This window comes from Triticum urartu, chromosome 7A (assembly GCF_056163025.1).
Source record: "Triticum urartu cultivar PI428250 chromosome 7A, HENAU_Tu73, whole genome shotgun sequence".
NCBI classification, from domain to species: domain Eukaryota; kingdom Viridiplantae; phylum Streptophyta; class Magnoliopsida; order Poales; family Poaceae; genus Triticum; species Triticum urartu.
The window spans coordinates 111,408,009-111,414,864 of NC_141879.1; positions in this window are offsets into that span (position 1 = coordinate 111,408,009).

Below are 6,856 nucleotides of genomic sequence, written 5' to 3' on the forward strand. Positions count from 1 at the left end.
CCCTTCTCCGCCGTGGCGCGCTGCCCTTCTCACAAGCTTCCACGTCGCATCTCGGCGACACCGACGCGACCGAAGCCGACATGCACGACATCATCACGGCAGGCTCAGCCGCCGTCGCCGCCGCGTCCCTCGAGTTCACTACCCAGGACGACATGATGGACCAAAACGGCGACATGGACGGCGAGCTCGAGTACGACGAGGAGGAGCCGGAGGAGAAGGAGGACGACGAGGAGGAGGAGGAGGAGTCGGCGCCTGTTCAGGCGAGGAAACGCAAGAAGAAGAAGGGACGGCCAGGACCGGCGAGCCGCACATCAAGTGGGCGTCCAAGGACCAGGAGTGCCTCGCTGAAGCGTGGAAAGTCGTCTGCCTCGACCCGATCACCGACACGAACCAAAGCATCGATACGTATTGGGAGCGCATCAAGGCCGAGTTCGACGAGCGCAAGCTCGTCGACCCCTACTTCAAAGGCGTCTACATGCAGCGTGAGTCGAAGGCAATGGCGAACCATTGGGGGTTCATCCAATCGGCGTGCAACAAATGGCATGGGATCGTCGAGGAGATCGCGGCTCGCCCGGAGAGCGGCGCCAGCATTGAGGATCAGGTATGGCACGCAGGTCTCCCACTTCCTTTCACTGTTCGCGCCCGCCAACTGTTTGTTCCTCGGCGCAGCTGTTGCGGATGTTCGCCATGTATCGCCAGGACAGCAGCGACCAAGACTTCAAGTACCTCCACGTCTTCAAGCAGATCGAGAAGTGCGAGAAGTGGGCGGATGTCCGGCACACCCTCGCCAAGGCCAAGGAGACCTACAAACCGGACGCCGATGCTGGGCGCGGGCGACGGGCGCCCTGAAGGCAACAAAGTGGCCAAGAAGGGGAAACACGCCGACTCGGATATCGCGCGCGTGCAGGAGTCCATCGAGCATTGCCTCGCCGACGCACAGGCCCGGGCCGCCCTGCGTGAAGAGAAGACCGAGGCACGGTGGCCGGCGTTGATGACGAACAACGCCGTCAAGCTCGACCTACTCCGGACCAACGTCGCCGCGAAGAAGAGGAACACCGACCTGGCTTTTCTGATGGGCGGGGCGGACATGCTACAGAGCAATGACGAGCAGCTCAAGGCGTGGTACCTAGCGGAGTGTGGCCTCATCCCGAACCAGCTGCCGTCGACGACGTCGCCAATGCCCACGCCCACGCCGACGACGCCGCCAAGCCCGAGCAATGATGCCTCCACGACGCCCAGCAGCACAGAAGATGCGCCCACATCGCCCAGCACAGAAGCAGCTCCGGCACCGCCAAGCCCGCGCACGCCGAATACGCGGACACCGGAGGCCGACCCGGCCATTTGATGTGTTGTCCGCGCGTCCTTTATTTTTTTTGTACACCGAACTTTTCATCCAATCGCCGAACTGGGCGTTTTTTGTGAGCGGGAGTGACCAAGTTTAAATTTGGCGCGACTTGGGGGGGGGCAGCGCCTGGGGACGTGGCTGGGAGCTATGTCGCCCCCAGGGGCCAATCTAGCGCCGGTTTGCCCCCAGGGGCCAATCTAGCGCCGGTTCGCCCCCAGGCGGCTCTTTTTGGGCACCGTGGGGGGCTGAACAGTTGAAGATGCTCTAACTTGTGCACATAAAAACTGTCTCTGTAGAAGTGGACAAAGAGTTAGGAGTAGATCTAATTACGAGCTTGAAAGTCAAGATACCCCTTTGAAATAAACTACCTCCTCCATCCCAAAATAACTGTCTCAAGTTTGTACTAATTTTAGTACTCCCTTCGTTTTTATTTAGTCCGCGTATTAGCTTTGGTCAAAGTCAAGCTTTGTAAACTTTGACAAAGTTTATAAACAAAAATATTAACATATACAATAACAAATCAATATCATTAGATTCATTATTGAATGTACTTTCACATCATTTTGATTTTTTATGATAAATATTTATATTTTTTCTATAAACTTGATCAAACATTATGAAGTTTGACTTCAGTAAATAAAAACGGAGTGAGTACAAAGTTGTACTAAAGTTGAGACACTTAGTTTGAGACAGACGGAGTACTATTCATTTTCGCAAGTCTATACCCATAAGACAGCCAAAGCGAGACAAGGGAACTCAAGACAAACAGTGGCACTAAGCAACGTTGATGACTACACATCAACGTCGATGAGTAGTCAATTTTATGTTTGTTGCTCAGTGCTGTTAGCAAGTTGTCTTAATCTCAGTCTGCACGGTCATCAATAAGTAGACTAGCCACCAGCCACCAGCCACTATAACTAGCACTGAATTGTCAGAAAGATGACCCACATCTCCACTACTATTAAACAATTAAACAAGAACTTCTCTAAACACACCCCACGAAATGTACACGGACCCATTACCACCGCATGATTAGGCCCACTAAACTTAATCTAACAGCTAGCGTTAATCTAACCCATACTCTGTGTGCACTTAGTAAATTGCATTGACTGACCGTACTCCACCTTTGAAGAAAATTACCCACCATGCCACTCGTAAGTAAAAAGTAACGATTCAATAGTAAGGGGTTGTTTTTTTTCCGTACTCTGCCTGCTCCGTCCCTCACATCCTTCCCGATTCCATAGCCTCCCAACCCTAGCCAGTTGCGCCTCCACAGAAAAGGAATCGGTGGTGGAGAGGATAGCTTGAACTCCGCAGGTCCTAGGCGTCGCCGCCGAAGAGAAAAACAACCCCAACATGCCGAAGGGCACATCAGCGCGGCAAGCACGCACGCGACTGCAAGTCTGCCCCCCGCCACCAATCCCCTACCTTCTCTGCTTCGAGACGCACGCCACTCTCACCCGCGCTGTCGCTGGATCATGGATGGCGGGGCAAAAGGGCCAATACCTACGACACCATGGCCCATGTATCTCTGTTGCCGACGCCTCAAAGACCAGCGTGGTGTTGTCCGGCTTCAGGTTGGCGCGGGAGATCGCGTCGGCGGCCCGGGGAGTCGCGGCGTAGGAGGGCGAGCACGTGGGACCTGTAGCTCTGGTGCCGGACCTGCTCCTCCTGGAGGAAGGCCCTGGAGTCGAGCCGCAGGGTGAGCCCACTCTTGTGAAGGATTGGATTGCTGGAGAACTCTGTTCTTCAATCGCGTTCTGGTGAAGGAGTCAATCGCTGGTGAAGGACATGCTCAATTTTGTATGTAATTCTATTTGCTTTTCTCCTGCTATCTTCCCCATGAATCACTAACCGGAATTAGGAACATCAGATTGCTTTCAACTTGATCAACCTCTGCCCTTTTATTCGTGGAAGAAGCAGCCGGTGAGGATAACTGCTCTCCTTTTCAATCTGGTGTGTAAGTCTGAAGTTTCCCTTTCTCATGCCATGTTCCTATGAATAGCTCACTAGAACTGACATAATTTTTATCATAAGACTACCTTCAAGTTGATCAAGCTTTCCCTTTTATAAAAAGAAGAATCAGTCGGGGTTCTATTTTGTCTATTGAGATGGAAGAAGAGGCTAACACATCGTACCATCGTACCATGCCAACATGAGCTACCAAGCTTTCCCTTTCACATTTACTTTTCTCTCATCCTGAAATATGGTACTTGCACAAGTTTTTTGTGCTCATGATTACTTTTCCATTGTAGAGCTATATTGTCCGGCTTGGTAACCCATGTTGGCATGGAATTTAAAATTTTGGATGAAGCTTGGGCATTTTGGCTTAGCTGTGGTGGTCAAAAGGGCTTTGAGGTCCGAAAAAGGTATACGAACAAAAGGTCCGTAGTTGACTAGGTAACATCATGTCGATTTGTTTGTGCAAGGAAATGAAATGCCTAATCTCTTTTCCTAAAGTAAATTATGCTATCAAGTCTGAAAATGTACAAGTAGCAAGGGCTACATGGGCTAATTTAGTTAACAAGTCTAAAAAGTAAATTCGGTTATCAGCTAATCGGCCTGCAGCGGTGCGACAACGACGGCGTGGCGCAGCCGACCACCACCATGGAGATGGGTGTGCAGGTCATCGACGTGGGGTTGCTGCGCGCGTATGCCGAGGTGATCATCACGGGCGACGACTCGAGGAGGCCGACGAACAGGACGCCCTTAGACCGGCATGGCGGGGGAGGCTATGTAGCACGCGTTGCTCTGTTTGCCCTGTATCCTGGATGCCGCCGACCACACGGGCTCCGGCTGCACGTGTTTCCCGGCTGCCTCTGAGAAGGAGGGCTCTCGCGATGTGTTGCTTTGTATCCCGGCCACCGCGGACAGTGAGGGCTCCCTCTGCACGTGTTGCTTTGTTTCCCAGCCGCCGCTGACTACTCGGGCTCCGTCTTCACGTGTTGCTCTGCGTCCATTGCTCCTTTGGCGACGGTGAGGACGCACCGAGAGCTCATTCTACCATGACGGAGAACTGGATTTTTAAATTTGAGAGGGATAACGGAAATTCTAGGGGAACGAGGAGATTATTGAAATTAGGAGGTCATCGTAGTCTGGATATTTTTATTGTTTTTCTTTTCGGTTTCATACTACTATTGGATTTTGTTGTTTCTCACTAAGAGCTATTCGACTTATAATCCCAATGTTTTGTTGTTATTTTCCAAACCAATTAAAACTGGGTATGTGCTTTATTGTGAATGTTCACAAGAGAAGCTTACTATTTGAAATAACAGGTTGCAATTACCTTCGTTGCTCTGGACCTTGTCATGAAAGGATTAACACTAAATGACCATAAATGAATTACATATTGGCCAGGACCTTTAGATTATGAGTAAGCGTGTTCCTGACATTGCTTCGTACAACCATAGGGGCGAGGATGTCTTATTGATACAACTTGATGGTTTGTTTCTGTATGAACTAGCAATGTTTTGTTTCTTAGATGCGCAAACTTGTATCTCAGAGCTTTGATGAATTACATCATTTGATCAGCTTCCGTGGAAACTACTAATTTCCGTTGCCTCTATATACACACTTACATGTCTGTTTTCCCAGTGCCTATTGCCAGTGGCACATTTGTAGGTACCAACTAGAAGAAAATAAGATTGAAAAAATATTTTTCTTTGGTTGGGAATATTATACATCAAATTTAGTTCAGTTCAGATCAAATGATTACTCTAACTATGAATAACACGTGAATGATGTCAGTTATGCTGCTTAAGAGGTCATGGCTACGGTATATGACAAACAATTATATCTGCATCTATATAGTACCATGGTTGACCGCGAGGTGTTGGTGATGGCGTTGGTTGCCAAGATGCAGTAGGGGGGGGGTGCATAATGCAAATATACAATTTAATTTTCTTCATGGACTGAATTTGTATCAATTAGTTAATGATATTCGGTAATTGTTACGCAATGGACTTGAGCATGTATTCATAAAGCATGATATTTTTCAGTCATTTTAAGGACTTAGAAATTATATGCTCTTTGCATGAGATTTCAGCTTCACAGAAAGTAGGTTTACGTTATAATAGAATAATGTGTTTTATAATGGAATATATTTTAGTCGAGACATGCGTTGCACGTGCATACTTACTAGTGATGAAAAAATACACCTTTTTTCAGAAGGACAGCGATAATTGGCACATGTGTGCCAGTTAGAAAAATTACCAACCCGGTCCACTCATTAGATAACTGGCACATGAGGGCCTCATTCCGCTCGATCGAATGAGCGTTTGAACTCCCTCGATCGTAGGAGGCTTCCACCGATTTTTTTTTCCTGCCGATTTTTATTTTCAAAACGGTTTTTTATCTCTCCTGGTTTTATGATAGTTAATTTAGGTTGGAAGAAAAAGAAATAATAAAGTACTTAAAAAGGGGAATCGAACTCAGGTCTAATGCATGCCTGCTATGCCTTATAACCAACTCACCCATCTTAACTTGTTGTCCATAGTATGCAAACAACGGATTTTGAACCCTTCTTATTTTTACCGTCAATGAAAAGCTTAATTTTAGGCTTGATAACTTTGGCCGAGCAGCATGATAACTATGACATGTGCATGCTGATAACTTCAAACATTAACACCCCTGGTTAAAAAAATGACATGGTAAAGCTGGTAACTATATCATGAGAAGGCCGGTAACTACAACGTGAAAATCACAATAACTTTAACATGTGCAACATCGTAATTTTGCATAGAATTTAAACTGCGCGCGGGCGGGGGGGGGGGGGGGGGGGGTTATGTTTGATCAACCCCGTTCCCCTTCGTGAAAGTCACCATGCGTTTTGAGTGTAGGTTATGGTTTTGAGAGGAAGCCTGATAGCATACAAAAAGAGAACAAAAAAACATGAAATTTTGACATACTACATCCATGTTTCAAATTACTGCGATGTTTATACAGTTATCAAGTTTCACTTCGTCTATTATCATGCAATTTTCACATAAGTTACTAGAGTAAATTCTCCAATAATTCTTTTCTCATAGGTCGAAAATTAACGCGGTGTTTCCCCCCCAAAAAAATTACCCACGGTCATTGTACATAAGTTATTAGTTCTTCGGCTTGTGTATTAACATGTTATTTGCACACAATTTACTAAGGGTATGTTTTTCAACCACCTTTCCCCCTTTTGGTTAATGTTGCCGTGGTGTTTATACCCAAGTTATCAGATCTGCACTTCGTATATTATCATGGCACTTACACACAAGTTATCGAGTGTATGTTTTTCAACAACTTTTGCCCTTCTAAAAAAATGTTCCCGCGGTGCTCATTCGTATATTACCATGCTATTTTCACATAAGTTACCAAGGGTGTGTTATTAAACAACTTTTTCATGTTTGGTCAATGGAACCGCGGTGTTCTGTACGTAAATTATCGGGTATGTGACACATATATTACCGTATTATTTACACATAAATTAGCGAGCATATGTTTGTCAACAAAAAAATTTCGGGGTCAGGAAGTTATCAT